Genomic DNA, 13,694 nt, shown 5'->3' with positions numbered 1-13,694 from the left:
TCCAAGGAAGGGCTCTGGGGAATTTCCTGAAAGGAAAAGATCCTGAGGAGTCCACACTTGGGGAACAAAAATGGAGTGACAGGAAACAGCGTGCACAAGAGTGAAGTATAAAGCAGTGCAGTAACTGGAAAAGGAAATGGAGCCAAAAGTTAATTTTTTTGATTAGGAGATGTTAGCACAAGGTTCACAAGAAGAATAGGAGAGGAACCATCCCTACCTTTGTTTTTTCAACAGAATGGAGAAATTTCTGTCCCTCTGTTCCTGTCTGGTCACTTGGTATCAAATGTCTTTAGTAAAAATCCCTATTTTTTTAGCCAAGCTACTTTATTACACTAACATAGCAAAGTAACATCCCAGTACTTTGCTGCTGATTTTTATCCCCTTCCTCCCAAAGGAAGTTCAGGGCAGTAAGGTGCTTTTGCACACAGATTGCCCACTAGCACTTGCTGATAGTTAAATATGGCCCTCTTTGGGTGGTTATATGAATATAACCTGTCCCTGTCCTCTTTTGAGCCAGCAGTGTCTATCCCGGTCAGCAAGCTTCTGGCTCTCTAGCCACAGATGGTCTCTCTGGTAGCATAGCTACTGACTCTGATTTTTATTGATCAGCAGCAAACAAACCTCGCTGTGCACACAAGCTCAACAGCTGCTATTTCTTGAGCAGTTCATAATTCATGCTTTCTAACTTACTTTACCTATAGCAAGCTAACAAATCTGCACTTAGATTTTGTTGAAAGCAGAAGAGAGGGCAACAGTACTGGTGGCACTGGAAATGATGACAGGCAGACTTAGACTATCCAAGTGGAAAGGTGGCATGCTGAGGTAAGACCAGGAGAGGGTCAAAGTCAATGAATGTTGAAATAGCCCTTCATACATGCCCAGAGGCCAAAAAGGGAACATCACTTGAAGACTGAGTTGTGTAAATAACCCTTTGACATGCAGGAGAGTTGTACCAAAGCTGGGGTTTGAACTAAGAGCTGAAAGAAGCAGAAAATATTTGGGACCTTAGGTGATGTCAGTGATGCTGCAGAGAAAAAGACTATGAAGGAAGAAAATTAAGTTTGCATGTAGATGAATAGAATGAGGTAGAGAACAAAAGGCATCAGCATGTTACACAAGTGGAAACTAGAATCAAACACAAAGATTACAAGGGAGGGAACTTGGTGATTTAAACCATTAATAATGGATATCCTTCAGCACTGTTGCTTAAGCTCTATATTAAAACATAGTTCTTTGTATGATGGTACTTTATTCTATCTGCACGATCTCAGTTTCCTTTCCAAGATATCAAGAAATAACACAACTTATTCTTTTCAGCCCTTCCACCATATACCAGCATGACTGCAAGCTCACTCCCTCTTTTTTGTTAGGCCCTTTGTGGGTCAAGCTTCTCTAATTCTTTTTTCTTTCTTTATTTTAAATAAAGGTTATAGATTTGTTACATTTTTCTGTCCCTGTATTTGTTTCTATGTTACCACTCTGCCTAGTGTTAATCCTTAGTACTCTTAAGAGTGTCTGTTCTATTAAATTAAGTCTGAATCTGTCGCAATTCAGGAGTGGTTGAAAATTATTACTATTCTGAAGGCTGCTCGGTGTCCTTTTTGAAATTAACTGTGATCATGGTCCAACTCCTGGTGGATGGTCCACATCTCCCAAGCACTGTTACAGCTGGCACTAATGGGCACCCTCGTTCTCAGTCTTGGTAGGCAGGTTAAGCACCAGATTGTGCAATGAATTATTTTCTCACTCCTGGGTGTGATCTACCTGTGTCCAAGTTGAAGCAGAATACAGAAGCAGCAAAGGAAAGCCCAAGTAATTACTGTTTTTCCTGTGCCATCTCTGTGACTCAGATCGACAGGGCTTTTCACATTCTGCAGTCTTGGAGCAAAACGTGAAATAAAGTCACACATGAGATGCCCTTGAAAACTATTTCTATTTTTATAATTTTTCAGTGAAGGATAGAAATCCGAATGCTAACACAATAACAGGTTGGCAGAAATATTTTATTATCTTGATTGTGGATGAGAAGTAATTCTCCAAAAAAGAAAGAGGGAACTTATCATCCTATGCTTCAGTGGGATTCTCAGACATATTCCGTTAGAAACTGAGTGCTATAATGTCAGATGGTGGGTCCCCCAGGCTCCCTGGCAACCTGCATGCGACTAAGAAAGAGGCAACAGCTTGCTTCAAGTATCCTTCCTAGAGATGACATAGTTAGATAAACCCAACAGGGAGTATAGCACGTGGAGGGAGCAGTCTGGTAAGAGGAAACCATTCCCTGTGGGACTGGCTCCATATTGCCACATGAAATGTTCAAAACACTGCTAGCCAGGAAAGTTGAATTTATTGCTTAATGAGCAGAGGACCCGGAAAAGATCATTGACAACTGCAGTGTAAACACAGCCACTTAATAGGGTGTTACTGAATGCCAAGAGGAAATTAAAAAAATCTGTCCTACAAGCAGCACTTTCTACCATATAGAATGTGATTGGAATAAATAGTGAACACAGAAAGCAGCTGTAGAGAACAGATGAGATATTGGATATGGTGGAAAGAAGAGAAGAACTTATATCCAGAGGGCATTTTTTAGACTGCATTGGTGCATTGAGTATAAGAGTTGTGTAAAAGAAAAGATGAAGGAAGACAAGTTAGCGTAACAGCAGCAGAGTGACAGAAGTAACACAAAATGACACTGTGACATTATTAAGAAGCTCAGCAACACACTCAACCTCCATCACAATGTCATCAGGACAGATGGCAACAATTGGCAAAGACAAGGCACAGCATGTCTGGAAAGCAATAAGAGCCTATAGAAGAAAAGAAATCATATGAGCAGCTATGGAAAACACAAGAGACTACTACAGATTTTTGTAGAGGTAAAGCAACAATTTACCATCCACCCTATGCATATTTGTCACAACTGCCTAGTACATATGACATAATTTCCCAATTTGTCAAAGATTTGCAAAGAATCAGGGCTTTCAAAGAACTCATTACTATAATTTATTACTCTTTTTAGTACCTGTGACACTGATTGTGAAGGACTGCATCATGCTAGGTACTTATCTAAATATGAATTTAAAAATAATCTCTGCAAAATGAGCTTACAATCAAAATGCATCGTGAAACAAAATATTTGGGTGCAGATGCAAGGAGGTGCAGATGCAAAGAGGTATAATGAAAAAGGCTGGTCTTCTAGGAGTGTCAGCAAAAGTCAGAGAGAAATGACAAAAATAGGAAAGTAAAACTATGGAAAATGTGGCAGGACTGGGTCATAAAGATCTCACTTTTTGAATTAATTTAAGAAAAAAAACAGGGCAGCAAAAACATACATGAAGGACAGAAATAATAAACCTCAGATAGGAAGTAGAAACTTTAGGAAAAAAATGTCACGTACAATTATAACTGTATTATATAATAGTGCAACATCTGAGACCAGGAAAGCACTAAATAAACAAATTTTTGAGAAACAGATCAATTCAGCCAGAGTGGTGTATGCCAAGCAAGACACATGAAGCTTGTTCTTCCTGCACCAGGGTCATCTGTCATGAAGTTCCCTTAGTATCACTGGGCAGTATCACAAAAAATTGAGCCTCCATATGTTGAGCTCCCACTGGAGGAGAAAGTTAAACTCCTCTGGCTAATTGAGCTCCTGGAAAAAATGTTTAAAAAAATCTTCACATGGTAGGGCAGTGTGTGCAAGAGGGTTGAAGAAAAAATTATTTTACTAGCCAATAGTTAGAATTACATGGGCTTTGGCTGGACACCTTTTGTCTAAGAAGGGCTGTCCACATTTTTTTCTTAGTAGAATTTCATATAATTTATTTTTTCCTCCTTATTTTTCCTCAAAGACACATTTTGAACATGAGTTAAGAGAAATTTACAGAAAGGTAGAGAGCGGCAATGCATAAAAAAGGAATGTGAGAAGCCGTATGTGGCACCAGGCCCTGCTGTTCAATTCCATGTGTGTTGGGTATTTGTTTGACCCTTCCCAGCTGTTGTGTACTTCCTGATCCCCCGGATAATATGAGCCCCTTGCCTGATCAGCTTCCAGATGCTATACTGTTCCCAGTTCCTCCTGATCGTAAGTCTCAACACCAACTCAGTTCCAGCTGCCATAACTCTCATCCCTCCTCAGCGAAGAGCTCCCTACCCAACAGTTCCCCCAAATGTCATAACCTGCCTGACCCTCCCAGCTGTTGCAATCCTCCTGATCCCACACTGTAAAACCTCTTTGATTCGTCCCTTCCCAGCTGCTCTGCCCATTACCACTGAAGGCTGTGGTCCAGATCCTATCTCCTTGAAGTGTCCTACAAGTGCAAAAAATTTACTATTATATATCACAGATTCTTTACAGGATAACTTTTCAGAAAGATTTCAGAAAAAAATTCCTGCTGCAGTAGATTTACAGTGGTAAAAAATCCTGACTTAATGTAGATTTATCAGCATCTGGAATATTGTAAAACTACATGCTGTAATACATACTATTTTGAATATACAATATCAATATTATATTAATTGTATGTTATACAGCCAATAAAATGTTGTTATTAAATTATTATATAGAATACACACATAAATAAATGACATTTAACAATGAGCATAGTATAATGTAATCAATATCCTTAAAATTTACTTTTATGTATGGTAACTGAAATGAAACTGCACAGAAAACTGAAGCTCCCTCTATTTTACTTAAGAGCTTACCACCAAACTCAGGCCTCAGACATCTTCATCCCATTCTAACAGCATAGTCAAAATCTTCTTAACTTTGTTTCAACTTCACATTGTAAAACTGATCCAAGGAAATACCAGCATTAAGGGAATTCAGAGGTCCTCACAACTTAGTATTGGGATACAGAATTTTATTTGTATAAAGATTATTATAAGTCAAGAAAAAGATCATTGATTTTTCAAAGAAAACTATTAAACACATTAGGGAAATAAGCTCATTGTTTACATGATTTTGGTCTCACTTGAATATACATTAAAAGGATCACAAGTCACAGTTTGATACTATTTCACTTGAATAGTTTTCTCTAGAATTGCTAAAGAGTTCTCTATATATCAATTCAATTCTTTATTTAGAAGGAGAGGAGAAAAAACAAAACAAGACAAAATGTGTAACTCTGATCACCACTCCTCTAACTCAAATAATCTATATTGAGTATATGGAGAAAGGATCTGTGCTTCAATATCTGTCCGAGTCAGACATACCAAGATAAATAGCAGCCAACATAATAAAGTCTTCAGCTTTTCAGTGGTGGGGCTATTCCACCTCTACCCACAATTTCCCTGTTGCCCCTGTTGTCCCTGTTAAGGTATTAGCTGTCCTACCATGTTTCCTCTTATTTCACATCCATTTCATGACCCTTAACCACACATTGGTTAACTAAACACTAGCGCCAAGTATGGCATTCCCAGCTGGGGATGTGATGATTCACTGCAATGGATGAGCCACAATAGTAGCTACAGGTATCAGAACACCAGTTTAGATGAAGGAATAATGGATCAGTGCATGGGCTTACAAACATGTCTGCACTATCCTCTAGACTTTATAGAGATCACAGATTTGGCTATGTGGAGTCAACTGCAAAACTGATGCCTGAAATAATCATCACTTTAAGTAGTTCTAGACATGAGGAATTTATAAATCTGAAAAACTGATTTTCTATGATACAAATGAAATACAGCAATGTAACCTTTCAGCATTTTGAAGAGATTCTTGGGTTTTTTTTTATTTTGAAGAGCACAGATTTGCTAATGCTGCACAGCAGTCCCTAAAATGGTATAAGACCATTTTTGTCTTCTTTTAAATAAGAATGCAATCTAAAACCCATCCCTTCATGCCCCTCTGTACATACTGGGAAGAAATAAAATAAATTTATCTCAGAATCACTAAGAGTAATTGTATGGTCTAATTTCACACATTTGCAAAACTGTGCTGTTAATCTCATGACAGACATTTCTGAAACACTTCCATTTCTGTACAGTCATCAGTATGACAAAGGTAAAAAAACAAAACAGGAAAGTGGTAAACAAAAATGACAGCAAAATATTTTAAATCAGACACACTTAGGTTTTCTTCAAAATTGACAAATTAATTTGTTGCCCTATAATTCTGAATTTGTAGCAAAGTACAAAATAACTTTAACAAGGTTTTTTTGTGTTTGCATTTTTTTCACTAACAAGATATTCTAAAACAAATTATATTAAGAACATAACAAAGTGAACAAGCTAATAAAGATAGAATGCCTCAGTGTCAATTTAGAGAGTCAACTATGGAGAAATGTGAAAAACAGGTAACATTTCTTTTTCAGGGAAAGACAGTTTCAGATACTTTTCCTCTATGCCAAATTCAAATGGAATGCTTTCTACCTTATCCCCTAATAAGGACAAGGGTTAGTCATTAACTGCTTTCTTTTAGTTAGTAGCCAGAGTAGCATTTTAACGTCTTCGTATAAGGACACAGTTTCAAGTAGAAGTTCTCAGAAGAAAATGTCTGACAAGGACAATGAAGAGCAGGTATAAGGTGAGGATGGAGATGCAAAGGAGATGCACATTCACAGCTGGGAGGTTAAATGTCTGCCTCAGACTTGACAGTTTCTATCAGCAGCAGTCCTGTGGACAGCAGTTTTATATATATAGGAGTCTGAGGACAAGTGCAGTTCACAAATTTGGAACAAATGCAGAAAAATTAATATTTGCACAGGAGTCAAAACCACCCATTTTCCTTTGTGTGTGTAAGAGAGAAAAAGAGAAATCTCTAGTAAATCATATCCCTATGCCTCAGTTCCCCATTCAGAAAAGAAACAGTTGGGTAATTTTCTTCCTATCACAGCATGTATAATTCCTGATGCACAAATATTTGTCATCACCTTTCTTAATGCATTTGTTCTGCATAAAATTGAAAATAATTGTTAATTTCATTAATAGAATGTGTTTTGTAGCATCAGGTACTCCATTAATTTTAATCTCAATTCCTACATTTGAGTCACTGCTGAATACTTCTTTTCTAGATAAATGAAACACCTTTCATTTCTGTCTTTTTCTGTCCCATATGTGTAGACTAGTTACACTGGGTCCCTTGGGGTCAGAAGAGACCAGAAAGCCAGCCTGTTTTGTTAGGCCCCAAGGCCTGGCCTCAGGCACAGGTATGTACAGTCTGAGAAGTTCATTCTCATCCTGAGCACATATGCAATGTTTTTTATTGTTAATGGAAGTGATGCACTTACACTGAAAGACCTGATATTTTGTTGTTCCTCCATTAAGAATATCACAAATAGAGAGCAGAATTATTCAGCCAGGCAAGGAAATCTCTCCCCAGGGTTTGCTCCTCCTTTGCAGAGGAGTGACCTAGGATACAACTTTTGAAATGAGAACTGTGATGTGTTCTTAAATTGAAATATGCTTGATATATATTATCAGTGAAAGCTTCTCCCAAAACCTGGAGCAGTGCCAATGGACCATTCAAAGAGAACCACAGGCTACCCCAAGTTACATTCAAAACTTGATACACAACCCTTTAAAATCACCGTGTTCCTTTTAGATCAAATCCCTGATGTCTCATGGTACAAACACTCATATTTCTCATCTGTAAACTTTAGTCAGAGGCTTGTGTTTATGTTTGAAAACAGAGATATCCACAGCAGAGATATCAGGAGTTCTACTGGCTTAGTTCAAATCATCCTTTAAGTGTTTTCTGCTTCACTTCACTTCACTTTCTGCCTCTCTTATTTTAAGGCAGCCCAGTTCCATACTTCATTGTTCAGTCATGCAGTCTGAGATGAGGAAGAGGAAGATGAGCAGAGCAGCAGTGCTAACCAGTAACTCCCGTGTACATGCTGTGAGTACAACAAGACTGTCCTGGGCTGGAAGGTGCTATTCCACAGCACAGCTTCGTTTGCAGCAGTTCATCGTGGACTAAACTGGCTGTTTCCAGCTCACAAGCCTGCCAGATGGCTGTAGCTGTCTGGGCACCCTGATCACAGGATGACTGGGACAGCGACAGGCTCTGCTGGTGAGTCACTGAAGATGGGACAAATGGGAGATGATCAGGATGGCAACTCCACTGAAGTGAGGACTGCAGGCTTGGATCAACAGCTCTCAGCCAGCTGTCATGGCACAAGCATTTATTGTTAGTGAAGGAAGGGGGGGAGGGGGAAGGAAGATTGTGGTTTGACTGAAAGGTGACATTTTCTAAGGATTTGGAAAGAAAATTTCCATGGGAAATAGGATTTAGTAGTTTTATAAGTCCTTGGATGTCAAAATAACAATTTTTAAAAATTGTCTCCTTATTTCACTGACAGGATTTAAACAATTCAAGAGCATATGCAGAGACAGCAAGGCAGACAGAAGTGCTATATTTATACACAAATGACCCTAAACTTCGTGGATCCATGAGAGTTTCATCAATCTAACAAAGTATTGTAGAATAAAAGTCCAGCATTTTCTGGCAACTAGTCTACAAAGAATAAATTACGTAAGTTATTTCTTTGCCCCTTCAGGATTCAGGAAGAAACATTTTTACCAAGGGAAAGGGCAGTTGTATATAGGTTTGGAAATAATAATCATATCATTGTTAGCAATGTTGGTGTTACTGCTGTTGTCATTATTATTCAGATTTTTCCCTCGAAGTGAACCTCCCCCCCCTCACATTTGGATGATTAGACCACATTTGGCCAACACTCCTCCAGATAGAAGAGCCTTCCTCCTTTGTATATTCAGAACAAGTTTCATGAGAAGTATCTCAGAAACATCTGCCTTCATTATAATTATATTTCTATTTCAGCTGCACCAAGCTATTTACAGATGAGCCTGTTCATAAAGAGCTTTATAATTAAGCAAACAGAAATATCTTTTTATAGGATGCAGATCTAGGGGTGATAATCACACACAAAATACACAGCAACAGTTGCAAATAGAGTGTTTAATGCTAGTTATATAGTTAGTGATGTGCTCAATAAAGCCTGACATGTCTTTGTTCCTAAATGTAAGAAAATATGGTCTTTACTACACAACTGTGTAAACTGCCTTTTTCATATACAAAAGGACATACATTTCAGGGGGTATGGCTTGAAAACCTTCATGAAAACAAGCCCTCATGTCTCCAATGCAATATGATTATCAAACTCTTGGTAGAAAAAGGAGCTGACAGCACACATATGAATTTCAGAAATGTGACATATTCCTTATGCATGAACTGTGGCCTGATATTTCCTCTGATGGACACCAAAAGAGAGAGAAGTGAAATGAGAAGGTATTGGCAGAAGGAAAAAAGACAATCTATTATTTACCAAAATTACTCTCTAAGATATTTTCACAGTGCATGTGCTCCAGAAATTCAACTTTATCTCTTCTGAAGAACATATTTGTCACTTACTTCTCTCAAGATTGTAAACTTGCTCTTTTGCAGCATTTTCTTGGAATTTTTATAACCATTTGTAGAGCAACAAGTGGGTTTGTAAACTGAACTGCTGTGATACACCATATGAATCCCAAGTGTGAGCAACATGCCAAAGAAAACCACACAAAGATTAAATTAAACTATACATGACACCTCATTTTTCAAAAAAAGACTTTATTTGTAGGAATTTTTATAGTGGTTTTTTTTTCCGTCCTCACATTTAAATCAGCCAAAATAGATGTCTGAAAGTAGACAGCAGAAAGCAGGCCCCTAGATACAACCTAAAAAATAGCTATGAACAGAAGTGATGAGTACAATAACATGCTTGCCAAGATGTTTGCTAAATCATGTGGAATCACTTTAATATATATATTGCAGGTAAACTAAATAGTCTAATTTGGTTTAGAAATGGCTTTATTTTCAAACCTCTGAACATATTATAAATATTCTAGTGAGATATTCCTAGAAGGATTTGAAAGAGAAATGTGTGGGAAATTTCAGTATTTATCAATATCCTTTAGTATGAGTTCTTACAAGGGTTATTCATGCTTTCTTTCAAGTTAGTTTTCATTCTAGTTAGTATTCATGCTAACTTTCAAGTTAGTTTTACACATTCAACACAGGTACTTTGCCTCCCTGGAGCACCTCTCCTTTGTCTGATGACCACACAGAGTGAAGTACAGAGCTACAGGTGTGCAGTGAAAATACTCTCTTGCATTCAACTGCGCCACCTCTAAATTGTTTTCTTCATTGTTATACCATGGATTTCAGAAAGCACAAGTGTTTCTCAAAATCATGTTAGATGAACAATCTGAATCTCAATGATGGAATTACTAAAGTGTTTTGATGCCTGATTTGTCTTTCTGTTTACCTTCTGTTAAAGGGTCTCCCAGTAAGCATCCAAAAATTACTTCATTAAATACCTTGAAACCAAAATCTAAACAGTAGTTAAGCACTGAGTTCCCTTCTTTCTCCAATCAGCATGTTATTTTAATTTCTCCAGGCTTCTCAACCAAGCTCTTAGAGAAGTACATCTTGCCATTCTCTCCACGCAATGAAGCATAATGGAGTCAAGAACTATCACTCTTAGGTGCCACAACAATACAAATAAAAAAGAGTACAATATTTCTTCAGAACTCCACAGCAAGGGACTCAAATGGAAAAAAAGTATTATGTAAACAAGAATACTATATCTCTAATATGTTTTCGTGCACTAAAAGCAAGCTTGTTTGTTCGTTATCAAGGGGTTTCTGGTTTAAATTACAGAGGGGTGAAAGAAATATGTCTAAGTGAGGTTACAAGATGTTTCTTGCGTACAATGTGGGCAGCAAAATCTCAGAGAAAATAGCGTCCCAAGGGATTGATGTTATTAAAAATATGACAGAAACCATGTCTCAAATAAAATTGGGCAAGAACCAGGCAATCTCCTGATGATCAACGTTATCAATCCCTGAAGCCTGGCTCAATGTGTGACTGTTAAGCTGTGGGAATGCGTGAAATTTGGCAGCCCTGAAATCTCAAGTCACACACACAGAAAACTGAAAGCATCATTGCTGTCTGTTTCAGGTTTGTTCCAGTTGTAGCTGCCTAGCATCATTGTCCCTGTCAAACAGATTCCAAATGAACTGATATTTCTAAAATTAGAGCTACATTTCATTAACTTCTTAGTCTGTAGCTTGTGAGGGTAATAACACAGTCCTAGATTTTATTTGAAATTCCCAACTGGATAAAGTGTGGAAAGAGAAATGTTAAAGAAGAAATTATAATTGATCTTATTGATGGTTTCCATCATCTCTCTCCATACTCCAATATGAAGTTGGAAGGAATGCAAATGCAAAACATCTGATTCTTGAAGTCTTTGCTCCCAGAGGTGCTGGTTCTGGGTTAAGCATTTACTTTCTGGCTCATTCCCAGCTTGCTATCAACTCACATTACTGCACTGCTCCAGACCAAGATCCAACTCCACATAAGAATGTTTGATAGAAATGGAGGAATTATAATGGAGCAGCTTTCTATCAATTGCTTTTGATTGTGTCTGACAGCTGAATTTAAATGAGTGCTGGCAAGCATCAGTTACTGGTGACTACTGGATTGCCTTTCTAGCTGAACAAGTAATACAGCTAACTGTGTGCACATCAGGTGGGCTAAAGATTTCCTGATAACCTCAAAGCCTCAAATGAAGACCTGTCACTATTAAGCCTGAAATGTTGGTAAAGTCTGTGTGAGATGCAAGTGTCAGTACTGTAAGTGTTGTCTTGTGGCCAGCAACATGGCAGGAGGTTTTAAGTGTTGTCATATTCTCACAAGTCAAATCATCTCCTCCATGTTGTCCTTATGATATGGTCAGAACCTTATAATAGAACTCTTTGATGTAATTCAGTGTGGGCTGGATGAAAGAATAACTTGTAGTAGACAAATACAAAGCCTCTTAACTAGGGTTGTGATGTGTGGGTTATGTTTCATCAGCATATTCGTAGCATGCGCCTCTGACAGATCTGAGTTTGAGTCTTAAGGTGTGAAAGTGCCAAGCTATCATCAAGTCCCATTTTCCCATGCATCAAGTTTCTCATGTTTATCAGGAGAGGAGAGCCATAAAGCTCCCCAGGGTGGGTATCTTCTACTGTGACTGTAAAAAGGAAGAATGAGGATGAGAGCTGCCTTTATCAGTCTTCTCAGCCAAACAGGTTTCAACTTAGTTCCTCTGCAAGAACCTGGCAATGGAGCTCCCAACTTCTTGTCAGTATCAGAAGGAAAGGGATCTAGCTTTCCCATGTCCTTTAAAATGACAGAAAATCCTTATGACAGGGAAAAAAGCATGGAAGGAATTAGCTTGGACAATGCACGTTGTTAACAGTCCATCATCCAATTGTTAATGTGATGCGTGTGGTCTCCAGTATCTGAACTGTGGGAATAAAAGCACTATAGCAAAAATAATAATTTTTACAATATCTAATTATTTGATTTCATTTGGATAGTTTTTAAACTATCCTCACAAGAAAAAAAAGAAGAGTTAATTAAGGCTTCAGCTGAAAACTTGGAGAAGGTGAATTGGAATAGTCAGAATCTGAGATTGAAAGATAGCCAAGTCAAAATAACTCTTAAAAGCAAGCTTGGTTTATAAGCTGTCAAAACTATGTTGCCATTGGCTGAGGGAAAAAAAAGAAAAAGCTGAATTACCAAAGAACATTGTTCTCTGTCTAAGGAAGTGTAATTTTAAAAGCAAGAGAGAAGGAGTAAGAAAAGGGCAGATAAACTGTCATCTTGAAAGCGAAGGATGAACTCAAAAGGGAAGCCCATCAATCTTCTGTAGAACCTTTAAACATAGATCCTGAAAAAGCCCAGCATTCATCACAAGGTGAACAGTGGTCTGTTGAGACATAGCTCAAGGAGGGAGATTAAACAAATAAAAACATGTCTTATTATTCTACAATTGAAACTGACATTTTATTTACCTTTTCTAAATGTCTCTATTTTTTTTCCTGGAAAGCTTAACCCATTGTTAGGCTAATTGTGCTTGTTTCTAAGCCAGTCCACATAAAACTGAAAAATGGGATACAGAATAATAAATGATCACTGTAAGCAATAAATATTCAGTTCAGCTGAGATGGCCATAGAATAGTTGAGTGCAATGGGAGGCAAGGGAGCGATGCCTTGTTGTCTAAAATGTCACTTTTCCTCTGACATTTGGAGCTCCAGGTTTTTGGGAGCAACAGATCCAACTGCAGGAAGGCAATACATCTGCTCCTGCTCCTTCGCTCCACCGCCCCAGCTCCCTGCTCTGGCACTACCATGGCATGACAACAGTCAGTCCCCCACAACAGTCGCTCTACAGCATGGTCAGAAATTGGGAGAGACAGTTCCTTTTCCCATGGTCAGACAGACTCAGGCCTTGGTGAACCCTGAACATGAGCAATTCGTGAGCCAGGGACAGAGGGAACCCCAGTGAATTCATCAGGAGAGGGGAAAATAAAAGCTTCACGAACAAGAAAGAGGTTGTGGCAAGCTGGTCAAAAGAACTTTTCTGGACTGCATTAGCCAAAATCCTTTGTGAAAGAAATTATTAATAACAGATGCATCTGTACAGCAGAAAATAAAATCCTATTTTATCTATATATGTTTGTTTTAAAAGAGCAGAAGGCTATTCAAAGCCGAATCAATAGTGGTACTACTGGAACTCATTTGGAATGGACAATGTTTGGCCTATTGTGTTAAATTCCTGAGGGTTTGCCTATTTTTGTATCAGATTACAGCTTTATTAGGTACAACTGTTTTTACATTGCATTTTTGT

The sequence above is a fragment of the Passer domesticus genome, chromosome 3, assembly GCF_036417665.1.
Source record: "Passer domesticus isolate bPasDom1 chromosome 3, bPasDom1.hap1, whole genome shotgun sequence".
NCBI classification, from domain to species: Eukaryota; Metazoa; Chordata; class Aves; order Passeriformes; family Passeridae; genus Passer; species Passer domesticus.
The sequence above is the reverse complement of the archived record's forward strand: the minus strand, read 5'-3'. Positions refer to the sequence as shown.